This window comes from Achroia grisella, unplaced genomic scaffold (assembly GCF_030625045.1).
Source record: "Achroia grisella isolate CSIRO2021 unplaced genomic scaffold, CSIRO_AGI_Agris_v1 utg902, whole genome shotgun sequence".
Taxonomy (NCBI): domain Eukaryota; kingdom Metazoa; phylum Arthropoda; class Insecta; order Lepidoptera; family Pyralidae; genus Achroia; species Achroia grisella.
In genome coordinates, this window is record NW_026713060.1 from 677,435 (window position 1) to 698,707 (window position 21,273).

The following is a 21,273-nucleotide window of genomic DNA, read 5'->3' on the forward strand; positions in this document are numbered from 1 at the left end:
TATATAGTATTGGATGCCGCATCCGCACCGCGCAGAAGAAAATAGAAATAAGTACACCGATTTATATGTGTTCCGTAATGGTAATTTTATTCTCAAATCTGTGATGTGCACTGCATAAAGTCAACATTTACAACTACCTACATCGACGTTCGCAAACTCCATATAATTATCTGAAATATGCAAACTTAATAACTGCTAGACTTAATGATGGTTCCGTACTGGGTTCCCTCTACGCAAGCGCAGAACCCTCAAAAATGTAACAGGTACGCGAATCGCAGTACGTCCGTTTCATTCGCTCACTCAGTCGCGCAATGTCGGGAGAACCGCGCAAGCGTGCTGGCTGTACGCGAATATATCAATGTTCATATTTCAATAAAAAAAAAGAATAAAACCTCGTCTTCTTAATCCCGCCAATTATTGTCAATCATTTCAAAAATTCAACGGTTCGAATTGGATGACAATTCAAAACATGGCTACAGGACATGTGATTAAGTTTTCGATATTACAATTAATAAGTGTCGTGTATTGACTTTTCGTGTTTTGTTTTGTGATAAGGGTGATGCCGAGTGGATATGGGTGTGATAATGATAACTGTTTATGTGATTGGATTGCTCAATACCTCTTTATTCATGGTAAGAGATACATTTATATTATCGCAGAGATCGTATACTTATATATTGATATATTACAGAAAATATTGTATTTTATACGTTTTAAAAAATGCTATGATATTAGTTACGTATTTTTAATTAGCGGTGCAATTATTGCAATTAATCTTATATTTTTTATACAGTAATAGATCACATACTTTTTTATAAACGTCAAATCGGAGGTTTGTTGAACAATTTTATTAATTTATCGTTTACCAAACCGAAATATAAATTATTCACTTAATACTATTAGTCTTAATTTTCTTTTAATTATCTAATAAACAAAAGGGTTTCCATTAAAATTACTCAAAGCAACTTAGAATAGAAAAATAAAATAACCGCAGCCGTTAATTTCCAAGGATCAATTTATAAGAAAAGTAATTAAAAGTTAAACAATTGCAAACCGTTCTAATTTTAAATTAGTCTGGCGGTTAATTTCTTTCGAAAGTAAAACACGCGCACTAAACACAACTTTTGTAGAAATAAGAAATAGATGCAGAATTTTCAATGCATTTTTTTGTTATATAGGCACTATTAAGCAATGAACACCGTTTTTATAAAACGGAGTTGGCACCGCCCTTATGAGAACTGAATCAATTATTATATGTATCAATGTATCTATAATGATTATAAAAAAAGAGAGTTTGCACAGATGCAAAAATAACTTCTTTGCAAATGTACGAAACTAGTTATTTTTACTTACATTTACTTCCAAATATTTTATCGTTTAAGTATATAGTAATATAATAACTAAATTAAAAATATTACCCAAATTAAAATGTACCTAATACATATCATACCGACCATTACTAGTAGGTACATATATTGTCTATTAATTACCTAAATTTAAGTTAATTAGATAAAATTATGAATTAATTACATCCTGCCAATATTATAAATGCAAAAGTTGGTTGTATAAGTGTTTGTTATTCTATCACGCAAAAACTACTACACGGATTTGAAAGAACTTTGGAAAACAGACTACTTTCAATTCCTCGTCCAATTCAAAGGGGGATCGAAATTACGGCCGCCTGGGCCGAGGCATCAATCCTTAGCGGTGCCGTCAGACTAAAGTCGTATCCGTCAGGCAGAAGTTGGCCTTCAGCCACTCCATAAGTCCTACCGCGGGTTTGAAGTACCTTATCGTTTGATGAAACTGTACGAAATAGTTCGAAAAGAACCCTAAATCACATATGACACATATTCCCGCTCACTAGCCTACAGGATTAGTACGTTAACTAAAATAAAATACAAATCTTTTCAATAAATGAGAAATGTACCTATCTGTTTACCTAACGATCTGTCTGTTCGTAGTCTTTTCAAAACTAATCACACAAAGATCTTATTACATTTTGATAGCTAAAGATTATATTATGACGACGGACACAGTATATCTTTAAACCCCAAAAAGAGCAGGCAAAGTCACCGAAAACGGTTAGTACGTAATAAAGAAGTCGTATCTTACGTAGGCATAGATAAGAAAGAATAATGGTCGAAAAAGCAGCCTGCTTGAGAGACAGAGACCGTCTCGGAAAACGGAGAAAAAGCAGGGGTGAAGGACAGACGATCACCCAAAATACCAATATCTAAATCTATAGAGTTTTCTGCAAATACAGTTTTTATAGCCTCTAAATAGAGATGAAAATACATTGCGTACTTTAACATATTTCAGTTCGTTCGCAGTCTGACAATCGGATCAAGTCAAGTTAGGTGCCTATCAAGAAAGTTGTGTATACTTAGTTCGAGCTAGATTCTGGAGGCCGCGTAACGAAATGTTAGTTTAGTTGGTTTGTGGTTTGTGTTCATTAGAATACAAGATGAACCCGCGACTTTGTACTCCTGTAGTTTTATTCCTATTTAAACAAATAGGAATAAAACAAAATAAACATTTTAAATGAAGGTTACCCTTTTTTATTATTTTATGGGGGGTTTACTATTATCAGGTGCTATGACCTGTAACACTGCGACTTATATAGATCTATTGTGCTCGCCCTAATTCAAAGTTCGCTACCTAGACCCGTAAGGGACAAGAATTAAAGGATATTCTTAGCAGTGATGGTTTTTATCTCCTCAGGATATGGTGTATACTTTCCAAAGGCGATATTTCGTTTATGCATGAGAGAGGGTTACAGCCCCATAGTATGTGCAGTGGCGTTTCCTCTTCTGATTGGCAAAATCTGCAAGGTTACCGCATCGCATATATTTTTCGCTACATGTGGACAATCATCAATAAGACCATCACCACGGCAGAGGGACGGTGAGGTGATGTATAGTATATTTACCCACTAAAAACCACACGGTGTATCTGCAAGCGTCTATTCCGGAGTCAGGAGTTCGCTATGTGCAGTCTACCCCGACTCGACGGCCCACCATATCGCATACATAGTAGAATAGTAGAATAACTCAAAATATTTCAAATGTTAGAACATGAAATTTTAGAGTGTGTTTTCCAAAATTTGGTTGTGCGATATGACAACGTGATATATATGTATATAGGCGATGTTTACCTATTACAATCAGGTGAGTCGTAAGAATGTCTGCAATTCCAATTATATAAAAAAGGTAATAATATTTAGTTTTATATTATCCTATCCTTGGGCTATAAAGCTTATATGTAATTAATATGGAATTACATGGCGCTGTATTGTTGTCCTGTTATGTGAGTTGTCCAGGGTTATTTATTGATGACCCACCAGAGTACAAACATTTGTATTCATGAATATAATTGCATCGGTCTGGGTCTTATCCATGTATATTATATATTGACAAAAAAAATACTATTATATCAGTCGTTTAGTATCCGTAATACAAGCTCTGCTTACCTTGGGACTAGATGACATCGTGTGAATTTTCCAGGGGCATTATTGTTATTATTTAATGTGGGATTGTATGGCGCTGTGTGAGTAGTCCAGTCCCGTTTTAATTTACAAAATTACAATAAAATTCAAATTGATAGAACTAAATATAGATAGACATAACACAATAGAGTTAACCAACTTATATTAAACGGCTTTGTTCCAGCCTAAGGTTTAATAACATAATAAGATTAGTAAGTAGGTCCAACCCAGTGTCCGCCAGTGGCTTCGGGCTAATGAAAATGGCAATTTAGTTATAATCGGATTGTTTCTTTGGGTTGAATTCGATTGTATAATTTAGTACGAAGGTCACAGTTAGACGACTATTTTAGGGTTTCCGTCTAAGATCTAAAGTTCAATATTAATGCTCGCAATAAAGTTCAAACTTGTGGCAGCGTGGTGGGTCCTGTCAATGTGCTCCCTCTAATATGGTTGAGTGCAATGATGGCTGACTCATCCGTCATACTCGTGACCTGATGCTGCTTGTGTGGACTGGTCTGTTCGGGTTAGGAACACTGATTAGACTATTTGCTTTTGCAATAGCATATGCTGGTAGTCACTCTATTCTTCCAAATTTAAATTTAAACATGAATCTGTATTATTATAAACATGTTCAACATTTATTTGAAAAGAATACGATCTGATATTTTTGTCCGTTCTTCTCATCTCGAAATCATTCCGAACGAACGGGTAGATTTGACATATCATAAGAGTCTGTAATAAACCTACATGAATAAAGAATACATATAATACATATTTTGAATTTGAATTTGAATACCTATTATAAAATATTAAGAAATTTTATATTTCTTTTAGTTAAAATACGAAAATGAATCTCATAAATAAGTGCGGATCTGCAAACTGCGAACAATAAGATCGTAATACACAATAGCGTCATCATATTACGGTGTATACCTACTGTAACTATAGACTGCAGTAATCTCTTTCTCGTTTGGACTAATTCATTTTTAGAGCTGCTTGAAACGGTACGGAACGAGTACAGCATTTGTAACTAAGTACCGTGTCGGTACTTTGTAATTCTTGTAGTCCCATAGCATCTCATAGTGATTGAAGTTATTATTATTTACTGCAATTACTTAGTTATTGTAGTTTCCTAGTTATTATAGTTAAGTAGTTAATAATAAAGAAGTAAAATATAAAAATTATACGTTATTTACCATTGATTTAACAAAGTAACGTAACGATACTGTAGTAACTAATACATTTGATTAAGTAACAGGTGTAACCGGTACGAACACGGGTACTTCATTTGTAGTTATGTTTACAGCCCTATTCATTTGAGCTTCGCTAGATGGGCCGCATGAAAAGCAACAATTCATCAGCCAGATGCTCGGATGTCATTATTTTCTCACAAAGTACAGTTATTACATTGAGACATAGCGACCGGGTGGTTTACATATCATCACGAATTAGATCCTAAAGGTAGTGAGATCAAATCTGGATGACGCCAAAAAAAATTGTATGCCTGACTGTAGGTAGGCTTGTCTCCTAACATTGAATTTATATATATATATATATATATATATATATATATATATATATATATATATATATATATATATATATATATATATAAAGTGAAATGTAGCTATATCAAATGTTGCGTTTAACACGATATCGACAATTGGCAATATCTCTTCTATCTCAGGTAATAGTTGGGAAGACATAGTATACTAGCTGTGCCCGCGACTATGTCCGCATAGTGACCTTGAGAAGAAAATATGTTTAGTTACATTAAGTATAACCCAAAAAACGTTTCATTGTTCTACTTAAAAAATGACGATACTTTAATAAGAACTTTCATCTCCGTTTTCAAATGACGTGTCGTTCTCACTGTTTGCCTTAGGTCAAAATGACTTTACTGTAGTAGGTTGTGTACTAAGCTAAATAAGTGACTGTAGATTTTTAACTATCTCACGGGAAGTCTTTAATTTTCCGTGATTAAAAGTATCTAAGATGTAAGCTACCTCCATGCAAAATTTTATTTAAATCGGTCTATCAATTTCGGAGATTAGCTTGTAGAAATAGACAAAGAAACAATAAATTTAAAGAAAATCTAAATGTGCTGTATTTCACTTCTAACATCACTAGATATTAAGGGATGCAGGCGCTACCGTGGCAGATTATAGACGTTTGTGTCACGGCACAGACGTCTTCAGTCGGCTACAGAGACAATTTATATTTATATTATTACTGACTACTCGCCCCGGCTTCGCCCGGGTGTACATTTTTTATATATACTATATATAAACTTTTCCTGTAGAATCACTTTATCTATTAAAAAAAACCGCTTCAAAATCCGTTGCATAGTTTTAAAGATTTAAGCATACATAGGGACGGACAGACAGCGACAGCGACTTTGTTTTATACTATGTAATAATGATTATTATTACACATATGTGTCTATGTTAGTCTATTAAGGTATTTATAATAAATACAAACAATGAATCGTTAATAATTGAAGCATTCCAATTTCAACCTCCTTTCAGTCCTTTGAAAACGTTTTAAAGTTAGACTAGATATAGAGTGGAACATGAAAGACAAAAGTTTTCTATTAATTATCTCTATAATTATATTTTTACATTTAAATTCCTTGTAATTTAGAAGGCAATAACTCTATTGTATCGTATAGTACTTCATATAAAGTCTACCACTATTATTCCTTTTAATAGCTTTATTTTCATTTTTAATTTCATTCCATAATTTTACAGTACTTATTTAGCAGGAACTACTTACGGTAAAATTACGCAATACATAAATAAAAAAGCAAAAAGTTACAGATGTAAAATATTCATCTTTTTCATGATTTTACGAAGCTGTAACTTGATCTGACAGCGTATTTAAGTGCGGCTTCATCGAAACAATAAATAGACCGTTAAAGGCTTACCTTCCGACTGTTATTATCTGTGTCATGGTTTAATGACGACAAGTTAATGACTTTTTGAAGTTAATTATCGCACAAAGTTCATATTTCAAAATAGCTGTTTTAGATAAAAGATAACCTATATTCGTCCATTTTCAAATGAATGATAATAGAATGGTACACACGCTTGCGCTAACGGTTTACAGTGGCGGAGCACCTGTAGACGTTGATGTCAGTTCAGTTAGCCCATAGTGACAAATTCATAGGAATTTATCAAAATGGCTTCCAAGGGGAACCCCATGTAGATCATGCTGATATAACCTGATGGTACATTGTTAGCATGGGGGTCATTAGATATTACTACAAATATTCTTTTCACGAATATGTACGAGGGCTACACTGAAAGTTTTTAGAACTGATTACTTGAAAGCAATATAATAAAAAAAATGTTAAAATTTTGAAAATGGAACTCTTTACGAATAATACTGAGTATATAATTTATTTGTTTGTCATGTGTTTTACGGTTTGGCGGCGAATTGAAAATAGTCTGTGTAACGTTATCATGAAATTAAAACGAGAAATTTTTCGTGTGATGATTTTTTATGACTTTCGATGTCATCTAAGTCAACAAGAAAGTTATGATAGACTACGATTGGCCTTCCACGATGAAGCCCCGTCTCGTGCCACTGTTTACAACTGGTTTAATGAGTTTAAACGTGGTCGCACTAATCTTACCGATGATTTGCGTGAGGGACGGCCTTCTACGGCGACAACTGAAGATAACATTCGTGTTGTGCGGCGTATGATAGAGACTGACAAAAGAGTGACCTATCAGCAGATCCAGGCAAGCTTAAGGATTGGTATGAGTCAAGTGCACAAAATCCTCCATGAACAATTGGCGGCCAGGAAGCCTTGTGCCCGGTGGATACCTCATAATTTCACTTTGGTGACCTCAGACGTAGAACTACTGGGTCATCCGCCTTATAGCTCCGACCTCGTACCTTGCGATTTTTATTTATTCCGAAAATTAAAAGAAAAACTTCGAGGAAAACGTTTTATGGACGCCGAGAATGCTGTGGCTACGTTTCAGAAGGCCGTCAAAGAGACCCCTAAGGACGAGTGGTCAAAGTGCTTTTCTCAGTGGTTCTATCGGATGCAGCTGATACAGATACACATGTATTGACGTGAATGGACACTATTTTGAAAACATAAAATAAAGGTAATAACTTGCTAATTTAATCAGTTTTTTATTTTCTAAGAACTTTCAGTTTGACCCTCGTATGTCTATAAACGACGATTACCACACCTCTAATGTCCTTACGCATAAAAAAATGAGAACAAAAATTTACGGATCCATTTGCACGTGACCTTTCCCAAATAAAGGCCCTTTTGAGCAAAATATTGGATTCGGTAGACTATTGAAAATCAGATTGTCTCTTAAATTTTAATGAACTTCACGTGCCTCAATGTAAAATTCAGTTACATTTATGATTTCAGATTTGATTAAAATCCCTTTTAGATATGTATATCGATTTCAAATGAATATACATTTTATATGTTTATAATGCATAGACGATATTACCATCGTTTGAAATTGTCAAAATAAATTTACAATTATCTTTAGAAACTTTCTTTAAAACGGCATATCTGAAGTTAAGTCGCTGAGAGAATTAAACGTTTGAAGATTTATCGGCGTTTCATTGATTAATGGCTTTTTTCTGTCATCAAAGGAAGATTTGAATTGAATTCCTACCTATTCATGATCTCAATTTCTATTTTATATATATTTATATTTAAGGATTTTTAATGCATCTTATACTTTATTCTGTGGTTTGATGGATTAACCACGCATCGCTGAAATTAGCACTTTTTTCCAGGTCATTGACTAAAATGACCTCGGTAGGTTAACAGTTTTTTTACACCGCACTACTTTAGGCTGGGGACAGGTTCTATAACCGAACAATACAAACCATGTATATTGATTAATGCATATCTATATATATTAAGATATACCTGATATATAATATGAGTATACCTGTTTGTATTGATTTGCGTATTTTTCAAGTGTAGCATTGTGCATAGTTAAACTTTTTGCACTTACATTTGCGGTTCCGATCTACACTCGCATTTGCCTTTTACGATTTTTAGGTGATTTATATAGTTAACACTCCCCGGCTTCGCCCAGGTGTACATGTATTATATATATAAACCTTCCTCTTGAATCACTCTATCTAATAAAAAAACCGTTTCAAAATCCGTTGCGTAGTTTTAAAGAATTAAGCATACATAGGGACGGACAGACAGCGACAGCGACAGCGACTTTGTTTTATTACAATGTCACTTAATGATTTGTTACAAGATTAGCTAAATTAATTTATTAATTAAAAATATATTGATTATTATTGTTTAATTATTGTTATTACAATTTAATTATTTTAATTTTTTTAAGACTATTTATGGGCCCTGTACGCTTTATATTATATGTTATGGTTTATATGTTTTGAAGTCTGTACTCAGTCTGGTTTAAATAATCAGACGGAGTCGAGTGAAATTAATATGTAGATAGGTATAGTATATAGAGGATGGTTTTTACCCTTACCACGGGCAGCGCGGGTAATAAATATTGCTTAATTGCTATAAGAAACAGACGAAAATAAACTTACGATGCTGAGCAAATAAGTATTCGTAACTGCATGTAATAAATTTTAAATAGTTGTAATTACATTAAAATATAAACACAAAGGTACTAAAAACAGATGTGGAATAATTCCAAATGAAATCTATAAAGAAAGAATATTTTTAATATAAAGAGTGTTGCAGACGATACAATGATTTACTAAATAATAGTTAATATCATAGAGCAATTAACATTACGTTTTATAAGAGATCTCCCGGCCTTTATGAGAAATGAAACAAATCTGAATCATTATAACAAACTGTAATAATTAAAAAAAATATGTGCCATTTTACACAAAAAAATATTTCTTTTAAAATGGGCGGGTTTTAAAATACGAAACCTTCTAACAGTCTCTCTGAAAATGATTACTTGCCAGTAAGCATATTGGAACCTTTACCCAAATGCTCTTAGATCTTTATTAGTATCACATATAAATAATAATTAAAAACCGCCTTTCTCCAATTTTTTAGGGTTTGATTCCTCACTCAATTGAATTCATGAGTGTGATTGTTTGTATTAGTCTGAGTGTTTCCAGGATATATTATGTATAATTACAAAAATATATGAATTTAAGTATTTATATCAGTTGTCTAGTACTAAAACAGGCGCTGATTAGCTTGGGACTAGATGGCGATCTGTAAATTATCCAGAGTTATTATTATTATTAATTAAAAGAAATACAATTTCAAATTTATACAGTACCTAAATAATCTACTGCCATTCTACGAAAATCCACCAAATTACGTCGTTAATTATGTCGTCTGGAAATCGACTAACTATACCGTTGACTCCACGTCAGTGCAGATATAGCAGCAGCTTGGCCCAGTAAGGCTCCCACTGGGTCAGCTTTGCTGAACTCTATTCTTCTCCATCGATTGTCTTACTCTTCAGTCCGGCTGCTCAGAGTTTGCGTTTCTGACAGGTCGGTCATTCGATCCCGACCTGTCAGAAATGAAACTCTGATCAGCCGGACTTTACATGCACTTGTCTTGCAGGTACAAGTATCTTGTTCAGTCTCCAGACACAAATTGTACCTCTACACTAAATTCATTCAATTTAGCACATTGCAATTAGGGTATAAAGTTTAAAATTGTAAATTCGTAAAATATCCATAACTTATAAGCTCCGTATTACAAAAATACAAACAGACATTATAAATGTTAATGTTATAATGACGTATACTGTTTACATCTCCCGTACGTGCTTGGTTAATATTAGACTGTTTTAGATCAAATAGTGAAGAGTAATGTCTTGTAAGTGATTTAGGGACTACACGAAACCATAGTAGAAAACACAGGTACAAAAACCAAGGAAATTTTATTGAACGGTACTCCACTTATTCCATTGGTATATGGATGGAGTAGCAAGTGGACAAATATGAGAGAATGAGAGACAGGTTTTATAAGATTTTTTTTAATAAACTTATAAAAAATCTTAAAAGAAGTATCAAGTAAAGAAAAATTAATAAAGCTACTTTACAAAGGGCGATATTTCCATACAACCTTTCATCTCCCTTTTTTCGCTTTCTAAAAGTAGACTTTCTATGTATGTATGTTCTTTCTCAGGATCTAGACTATCCGTATACCAACTTTCATCTAAATCGGTTCAGCAGTTTTGGCGTGAAAGTGCGACAGAGTTGCTTTCGCATTTATAATATTAGTTTAGTAAGGATTTCTCGTGATGTAAATGTGAGCGTATCTGTATTCATGCTAACGACGTTAACGAATTGCATTCAAACTGCAAGTGGCTGCTATGTTGCCTTCCATTATGGTACTAAATTGTACACACGATGACATTTACCAGAGTAAGGCTAGGAATAATAATTGTAATTCAGGACAATCCACACAGCGCCATCTAGTCCTAAGCTAAGCAAAACTTGTGTTATGGTTACTAGATAACCGATATAAATAAATATATATCCTTTTTTTGTAAAATTCCCAACAATCATCATGAATACAAATGTACCGTGCCAGGAATCGAACCCGCGACCATCGGACGTAAAGCGGTGTGCTAAACCGCTAGACCACCGAGGTCGTCCAAGGCTATAGTATTTCTGCAGGAAAATTGGAATGACCCAGATTCCTCATCCTATAAAATCAATCTTACTAAGACTTAATCCCGGAGATATCCCTAGAGATATCTCTTCCAGTCAACCACCTTTGGATTTACTTACAGGAATCTCATCAACTGTGATACCTACTTGTCTTAGATGTATCTTATTACATTGTATGAGAAATTCCTGTACAATATGATAGTATATGTACATTGTATTTAGTTAAGGTTTTGCATCTTCAGTTTAATCATTATGCGTCCCTTTTATGGAAAAATAACACTATTTTATAGATAAATAATATAAAGAAATATATTTTTAACGGAATATTGTGAAGTTTGAGATACTTATACAGACTATATTATAATATTAATTAGGAACAAAGTAGAAAACGTATTATTAACAATAATTGTGCGGTACATTTATTTCGAGATCAATTACTATAAAAAATTAAGGAATTCAAGTAGACTACAAGTAGATAGAAATCTTTATGATAGTAGGAATAGTGGATCCTTGTAAATAATATCATTTAAAACATTTTACAAAAATAATTTCTCTTTAAATACAAATGAATATTTTTCAGCTAGTAAAAATGACTAAAAAGTTCACTAGTTCTCTTTTGAATAAAATAAATAAAACTTTACGTGTTTTTAACAAACTACGAAAAAATATTGGAATCATGGTCCGTAACAAAATAAAGTAAAATTGCTGTAGAAATATGTAGGAAAACTATTTATGACTGGAAAAATGTATTTAATGGTAAGATGGTAGAGAGTGAAGTGACAGATTATATAATTTTGTTTTTATATTTTTGAATATAGAATACAAGAAGACTTTAACTTTATTAATAACAAAAGATTTTTCTCAACAAAAATGGATTACATATATTTACCATATCTTATAATTCCTTCTGTGATCTCTTGACTCTAAAAAGCTGACGCACATATTACAAACCATTAATCTTCCAAAGACAACTGCAGTTTGCAATTAGTATCCGGTTACTAATATTTAGAATGTCTTATAAAACTTTGCTATCATCAGAAACAGCTGGAAGTTCGTAGACACAAATAGTCATTCCTCAAAAAAGTTGTTCCAAACTGAGATACTTGGTTGTTGGTCCGCTGTAATGGTACGTAGATAGCAAGGTATTAAAAACTTTATTTTCGGAGTTTTCTAGTTTATTTTTGGTATAGAAAATATGCACATGACAAAAGTATGCTTTTCTATGGGTATATATAGGAATACCCATTCCCAAGAACTCATGGATCTTGATATTGTTTCAGCTTTATGGTTATCAGCTACACGACTGATAGAAAAACATTAGTTTTTGTAAATATATCCTTATTAATATTATATATGCGAAAGTTTGTGAGTATATACGACTGAATTTTTGTTATTCTTTCATTACTGAACGGATTTTGAGGAAATTTTACAGTAATAATATTAGGAGCGATGCGAGAAATGTGCATAAACCGCGAAAGTGTGACGCAGATAAAGTTGCTTGGGTCAGCTAGTACATAATGTACATAGAACACACCCATACCAATATAAACAATCGTGCTCATGAATACAAATGTTTGTGTCGTGTGATGTATCGAACCCGCGACGGTCTGATAAAACGATGTGCAAAACCGCTAGACCACCAGTACACCACCACAATAGCATCAATTCAGAAGAATAAAATATTAACTAAATATGTAATTACTTGAGGAACAAATTAAATCAGTCATAATGATATTGGTTAAAAGTAATTAAAAACGGGTTTTTTGTTCAGAGGAATTGTTAGGCATTCGGAGAAAGAAACTCGTTGTGTTGTAGAAAAGCTGTCAGTTCATAATTAAGACTAAATTTTCTCAAAATATACACCAAATTGAAAGCATCTTCTAAATTTAGTCTGGAATTCCTTTGATGAAGTTTTGAAAATACTTCATGTTATGTTTGAAATAAGATGGCAAGTTGTCTGCATAAATTCTTGCTGCGAAAATGTTGTTAAAGAAATTTTGTAGCTGCATTTCATACCTGCTGTGCTTGGTTTGTACACCACTAATAAAGTAAAATAAAAATAAAAAGCCTTTTGTTTTAATGCTTCAAAAAATAGTTTTCATATTATAACCTTTCTAATTGTGCTTACACACACACACACACACACACACTACATGTAATGATGGTCTGTTAAGTTTATGTTAATATTGATTCTCTTTTTTTTATGTTTTCGCTCAATTGTAATTCCAATAATTGTAAATTGTAAGTGGAGGGAACTGGTACCTAAATGTGAAATGTGAAACGTCAATATTGGATGAGAAATAAATTATTGTTATTAAAATAAATTATTTTTGATTTGGCATAAAAATTGCATACAGCCCTAAATTTTCAACCTTTCTACCATCAACCTAATTTTGATATTTATTTATATGGCATAATTACGTTTGCCGTGTCAGTCCTACTAAATAATGCTTTATCGTGAGGTATCTGATATTCCGGTAACCCGATATCGGTACAAATGAATCGCCCGGTCCTATTTGTCTTGGTAATTCATACATTCCATTTATCTTTCACATTGTCCGTTCCATATCAGATATCGAATCCAAAATCTATACCTATGGAGTTAATACGTAAAATGTATGACAACCTGAATGCCAGTGATAGTAGTCAGAAAATTTCAATTTTCTCTCGGAGCACATTTTTTTCAAAAAGCAAATATATTTTAAAATATTCATAAAAACTGTTTAATTTATTTTGAGACTAATAAGCTACGAAATCAGAGTGGACCCACATAATGTCGAAGACTATCGTAATATAACTAGTGGTTTTATTACCAACCTTCAACCATCTTCCACTGGTCCTGGTCTGGTTCCACCCTCATATAACATTGGTTTAGGGTGCACCATTCCATTATTTTGCATGGAAAAATAAACCAGAAAATATCCACTACAACAAGTAGTTTTTCAGTCTTTTAAAAACCTTATATTATATATATCTTTCTGTAGTTATACAAGAATTTGACCGGTTTTACTCATAATTAATTAATAAATCGTTTATCAGATTCCACACGAATGGAACACGTTCCATTATCATCACGTGTAAACAATGAATCCTTCGTTATCATAAATCATTGTTTTCACACAAATACAATGAACGGAAAAAACGAGGAACGAATATATGACGTGTGTCACGTGACGCAGACATCATCAAAGGCATTCTCTTTCGTAACTAATGTCACATTGTGCCTACGCTTCTATATTCAAAATTCTAATATTTCTATTTTTATTCTAGATTTGTCATTTAGGCAGGCAAACGTCTGTAGACTATACAGCCAATAATATGTCACGCTCGATAGATGGTGGCATAAAGTCGATTTATTCTTTTTTTAAACTCTATCAAATTAAGTAGTAGTTAATAGTAATCTTTTTGATTGCTTTTCGATCGATGGCTCACACACTTCAAGTCCTACATAAATAATGGAATTTAGCTAAGGTTAGTTTTAAGCATCGGACAAAGTTTTTAGTTATTCGATATTCAAATTAGAATAGACTAAGAGCATTTACGATCTCGCTACAGGTATACTTTATCTAATAATAAAGTAATCTTTCTCAAACCAAAGTTTTCGTTGTTGTTTTTCTTCGGACAAAAACTTTGGAAGGTTGCAATAGTTACCTAGTACCTGAAGGGAATTTTTAAAAGTTGTCTCGGCTATTGTTTAACCAACCCACGTTCCTGGGACGACCCAACCGAAACCTACCCCGACGACAACTAAACAGTAGGCGTTTTAGCAGCTACGTGTATCGACTTCAGATACTAAAAAGTCAATACTAGCATAAAAATATCCTTCATTGGTGACAAAACTTGTAACTTTCATTGACGTCATTGCCCGCTGTCGATAAAGGAGGTAAGGCAAAGGTAGTAAGAGGTCGTCACTTAGATGGATATGCCGATTGATACTATAGGCTATTGTATATATGTACATTATATAAACGAGATACTTACTATGATATTATGTGTTTTAATTATTTTTACTCACTCGTCCTAATCATAGGTCGACCCGACCTGTGAAACAGCGTCGTAATATCGGGAGCTCCTAAATAATATTATTATGATAAATAAATAAATAAATAAATGATAAATATCTTATTTATATGATGTGTCCAATTGTAAACAACCGTAAAAAAATAAAACAGTATTTACTAAATGATAATCAAAAGTATTCAAGTGCAGATATATGCAACATTATATACTTTTACATTATAACTTCAACATTTTTGGCAACAATATGAGTCGTAGGTTTATGGATGGTTTGGTATGTGTGATATAATCTAACAAAAATGTGTGGGTGCACTCTGATTTATGTACAATTCAAAGTTTTGAATTTAGAATTCCAAATTAAAATATATAGGTGACATATTGATATAGATATTTAAGTCATAATAAAATTAAAATTAAAAATAGTGACCTGTTTTTATGGCCATACGGTCGGTACGGTACACGTCGTCATTAGTAAAAAAAATAGTCGAATAAAACTGGCATGGGTTTGTATACTATTATTAAAAAACATACAGCTCTTAATTTTTTCATTTCAATACATATAGCATAATGAATATCCAATTAATCAACATTGTCATTTATTTAGTTCAAAACATTAACAATGGAGCGAGTGACTCGGTGTTAGTTTTCTGCGCGTCGACCTGCAATACCAAACGAAGTCCGCCAAAGGGATTTCATCTGCAATATACCAGCCACCACTAATTACTGCCGCTGGCGTTTTATGCTTTCAACCATATAAAGTTAGTAAACTACACGTTAATGTAAGTTTTTAACTGTTTTACGTGTCTATTAACTACTTTACTAACGCTACTGCGCTAGTTAGAAGTCACAGCATTATTAAAGTTCAAGTCAGAAAATACGGTCATACCTATTTTTAACTGAATTCGCAGTTTGACTGACAAACATACAACTTTTTTTATATATTTAGCTATATCAGAACTCTATTTAATAGCTAATGCTTCCGTTACGACTTGTAATGATCTTCTCTAGTATGAATAGGTTTTAACGAAAAATCAACACTAGGCTTCCAAGCTATATCCGAAACTATCTAATGCCTAATGATGCCTCGTTCAGAAGCGAAACACGTGTTCCAATATGGGTGTAGATTCAATACCGGGTGTAATTTGATCACCAATAGAGAAGGACGTTACGCTTCCAGTAGCGGTGGTCAGGTTTCCACACTGTATACTTGTGGTCTTATACGAAGTAGTAATGTATAAGTCATTTTAACGCAGTTTAGCAAGTAACGTTGTTTGAGAAGAAAATATAAGACACAACAATAAAATTTGGAAAGGTTTTAAAATTGTAAAAGGAACCTTTACATATTTTTAATGTGTTTTAATGCAGTTACCAATTACCGTTTACGCTAAGGTATTCGGTGGCAAAGCACCAGTAGATGATAACAGAATGAGCATATTGAACCGATTCAGTGAAGTCACAACAGCGACTGATTGTATGTCGACCTGGAACATTGCCGGCAATGGGGCCTCTAGTTCCCATTATTAACAATCTTTACCCTCTATAATGACTATTCTAAGAGTTAACGCGTGGAACATATTTTAGCATTTATAATATTAGTAATAGAGATGAAAGGGATTGTTAGTAATCTGAATTATTAACCCCATTGCCAGCTTGAACTTCACGCGGTTCGTCCTAGCAGCCATCGCGTTAAATTCCTGATGAAATTGCCACGAGGGCTGACTGATCTAATCTCATCCTCTACTGAAGACACTCATATTAGTGCAGGCGGGTGCACCATTCCATTATCATCTATTACAAAAAATGTTTAGTAATTTTAACGGGTACGAAAGAAAGGGATAAATAGACGTATTAGGGATACCTTACCATTTGATCTAAAATAGTTTGTCTATAAATAAACATTATTTAACTCTTCATTGAGCATAGTGGTTATTCGATAGCTGAGGGTCGCGGCAAGTTTTATATTACCTTTAGTTTAATGGTCACACGTGGTTCATGTTACATATCGAAACTAAACACTTTATCTTTAGGAGTGTTTTTCACTTTAAACATTAAACTACTATTGTTGCTTTAGGTGTGTTTATTTTCATTTAATTGAAATGCAAACAAACTGACGATCCATGTGAATAATAAGTACCGTCGCCAATATACATGACATTTCGTTATCATACGACGCCCGTGATACCATGAGATACCGTTCCGAATGACAAATATGTAATTTTTCAAAAATTAATTACAAATTGAGTTTCTATAATACATGCATATCATTACATAGTATAATGTAGCGCCCATAGGCTACGTGGGGTGTCGTGCCTCTCATTCTATCTTTTAACTTCCTTATCTACAAGCCTTGTTCAACCGAAACATTTACAAAGCAAGCTGCTAAATTATAGAAAAGATGCTAAAGTTTATTGGCGTCGAACTCACGATTTGAACTTACGACCGATACGATATGTACGAACCTTTTCAAGTAATATGTGAACCAGGTCACGACATTCTAAAAAAAATGAACAGCATAAATTCTATAATTCGCATACCAATATCGCAAATTATGTGTCGCATCAAATTTATTTTCCTGTAATTTAAAAGGACTTTATGTAGGATCCCGTTTTATCCAAGGACTCGCAAACCGAATTTGTTGGGATCAAAGTGCCGCATCGTTATATATGGGGATATACGATTAAAACATGAATAACGGTGAAACGAACCTAAAATTAACAACGATTTTTTTATTTAAATAGAATGGTCAAGAAGTTTATGGTCCACTTGGTATATAGCGATAACTATTTATGTTTTTTTACTAGACAATTGATATTAATACATACATAATACGCATAGAAAACACTCAGACCAATACTAACAATATAGTGAGTATGACTCACGAATACAAATATTTGTATCGTGCGAGAAATCGAACCAGCGGAAGCAAGGCGCTGGCGCTGTGCTATACCGCACTACCACCGAGGTCGTCGTTATTTAATTTTTCACGTTACATGCCTTCACAGACACATACAACAATTTATTTAGTGTATCCTTCCCACAACTTGCAGAGCTTCAGGGAAAATTTCAAACTCTCAGGTGTCCAAAAAATTATTGACATCTGTCGTCTAAATCAACACAAACTAGATTGAAACTTCAGTTGTAATTTGAAAAGCAGTACAGACCAGCCACCTAACAATGCGTCCGATATTCAAAAAGGAATTAGGGTGAGTTAGGAATTTTCCTTGCCTTATTTATTCAATCCAATTAAAGCGACACAAAATCTAAAGGAAAAAGTGTTTACATTAATTCTAATTACTTGAAATGGCAAACAAGCTTATGGTTAGTAGTACACGGCTGAGTAGTTCCGTATCTGAAATCACATTGATACACCTAGGCTAACGGAATACACTGACGGGGCACCAGTGGAGGATGATAGGATGAATATGAAGTTAGGTTAGTTACCTTGTGACAGTCTGTTAGCTTATTGTGACAAATCTACCAAGAATTTATCACAATAGTTTCCAGGGGGAATCGCGTGGATGGCAACATAACATGGTACAATCCTTCCATTTAGAACCGAACAAATGAGGGGTTTGTTCTGGTCTACTGAGATACAAACCTCATACCTAGCTCAGTTTATACAGTCCAAGCTCATATAATCACAAATTGCTTGCGAAAAGGTTAATTTAAGACCTGTATATAATTGTGGCGCATTAATTTATTATTATTGACTAACGAATAAATTAATACATGAACTATGTATGACTAAAATGTCATGCTTCCGTTGTTTAGCTGCTGAAATAGGCAAAACAGACTAATTTGCACAACTTAATCTCAGGAAAGTGTGTCTGTTGTAGAAGTATAGCTCGCCATGGAGAGGGAATTTACACCACATGCTGGAACCTAAGTGGTCTCGGACAGTGCGGTTTCAGAGGAGCCTCCTCCCGGGCACACGTAGATTGTGTGAACTACCTGCCGAGGTTTTCTCGCAAGACTACAATATGGGGCTTTTCAAGAAGGGTATATAGTTTTATTAATGGTCGGGGAACGTAGTTTCTTTAGAGATCTATAGGCTACGGTAACCGTTAACCATCTGATAGGCTGTATGCTTGTATGGCACCAACGTAGTATAATGTAATATGAATATGACAATTGACTTGAATGCGTCAGATAAAACGGTTTCCATCGCTTACAGTTTATATACAACTGGAATGAAGATACATTAACGTAATCGCTTCACTTTGGTAGAACGTGTACTAATCCTTTTATCCTAATAGTTTTTGTGAGATAACAATTGTGAAACCACATCAAAGGCTTATAAGCAACTCGAAACTTTAGAGTTCGTTGGGCGATATCCACAACTCACTTATCCGTACTAATTTCTGGTGGATTAAGGTTATTTAAGGCGACTTAAGATGCCATGTAGAAATCGGACTATTTACGATGTTTTCAGAAGGCTTCAACACAAAGCTAATTGTAATCGAATCCTACATAAAAACAACAAAGAATTTTCTTGACTCGGTTACCCACGCCTTTATATGTAGGTCAGGGCTACCACTTTTTGCAAAACAATGGGGACAGATTGGGGTTACCTAAATAAAATGAATATTTGTACTACAGGATTTCTTTTCATTAATACGTTTTGTTGTACTTAAGGACTATGATGAATTTGGTATCTTTTAACATTTATTTACGACTAGCAAACGTAGCAAATGCCACAGTCCGTTTGAAAGCAGAAAAATATCAAAATATTTAACCTCTAACAATATGTGAAAACTGCAATAAATTCCATGTAAATTTCATTTCGAAATTTTACGGACGGACAGACTGATATAGATTTGCTTTAGTCAAGAAAATCTAAAATGAAGTATATTAGAACATCTTTCAATGATTTCTTCAATATGTATAGTATACAGACATTGGCATATTACAACTTTATTATATTAATTTCTATTGATATTTGTACAAGTCTGGTTTATTGTCATTTGCAAGTTTGCGTCTATTAGCATAGAATATAAATTTCTCTACACTTCTTTATCTTCCACATTCTTATCGGGTTAAAATCAGCTCAAACAAAATTGATAGGTTGTCGAAACTCAGCAATTCGGGACTATCCCGGCAGAATCGAGACGCATGGCTACTCAAATATGTACCTATACACAAAACATATATTACCCGAAGCTCTCCCAAGGGCGCTGTCTCACACAAAGAATAGCGGGGTGTTCCGTCGTAACCAATTACAGCAAAGTATTGGTTATATTGAATAAGCGGTAGCGATCCATCGATTAAGTAACTCTCCTTTTTAACAAAGACCAAAATTATTTAAAGTCTACTGTTTATGTAGGAACTTAGAAAGTTAAGGATTGATTTTCATAAAAGTTTTCTAGGATGATGTAAGGATATTAATCTGAATGTAGCAACGCTAAAAGCCAATTGCACTTGTTCTTTGCCTACCAAATAAAGGATCTGGCGAGAAAATAGATAGATATATATGACGCCGCGCCTATATAACATCTGAAGTATTTCTGCTTTAGATCTTGTCTAAAAATAAATACTCAGCCGCTTCTCTCTTACACTGTAATCATATGGATAATCTTCATTTGATAGGAATTTACGCATTTATACCGCATATAAGAGATTTGGCCTTCGTGATTTGATCTTTTCTTACACAGATATATAATAATTTCTTTTGTCTGATAGCTACAGTCTAGTGTTAGTTTTTCTTAGTATTTTTGAAAATATTCTAGTGGTGTCAGGAGTGGTTGACCTTTACAGCTTCATCCGACGAAAATTGGGGCGATTGTAGACGGCCCATAAGTCTGTGGAAATAGGCCGAAGGCCAAACCTGCCTGTTAGATAAGACTTTAGATTAAAAGCACTGCTCGGGGTTCGAATATCGGCTCTGGCGTTGTAATTTCGATTGCCATTAGAATGAGAAAAGGAATCGAAAAACGTAGTAACAATTCCCTTAATTATATTGGTAAATATATGGCCAAACTTTCAATTCCTAATCTGTCTCACTGTTAAAGTTGATATCGATGCGAAATAAAAATACAGCGCTTTGTAGAAAGGTGTGTAATGGAATGAAATGATGGATGCAATTACAGAGATCGCAATATGCACGTAACACAGAAACTAGACGACGCGCGCCCCGCTCC

The 21,273-nt window shown here is 33.7% G+C and overlaps 1 protein-coding gene across 1 annotated transcript in view; it reads left to right on the forward strand.

Annotated features, from left to right (window-relative positions):
- The first annotated feature begins 316 nt into the window (after positions 1–316).
- The window catches only part of LOC131853445 (uncharacterized), an 87,283-nt gene continuing 66,326 nt past the window's right edge, over positions 317–21,273 (forward strand). Inside the window, exon 1 of the mRNA XM_059204335.1 lies at positions 317–632. The gene's annotated coding sequence lies outside the window, so the exon portion shown is untranslated. The remainder of the gene's footprint in view (positions 633–21,273) is intronic.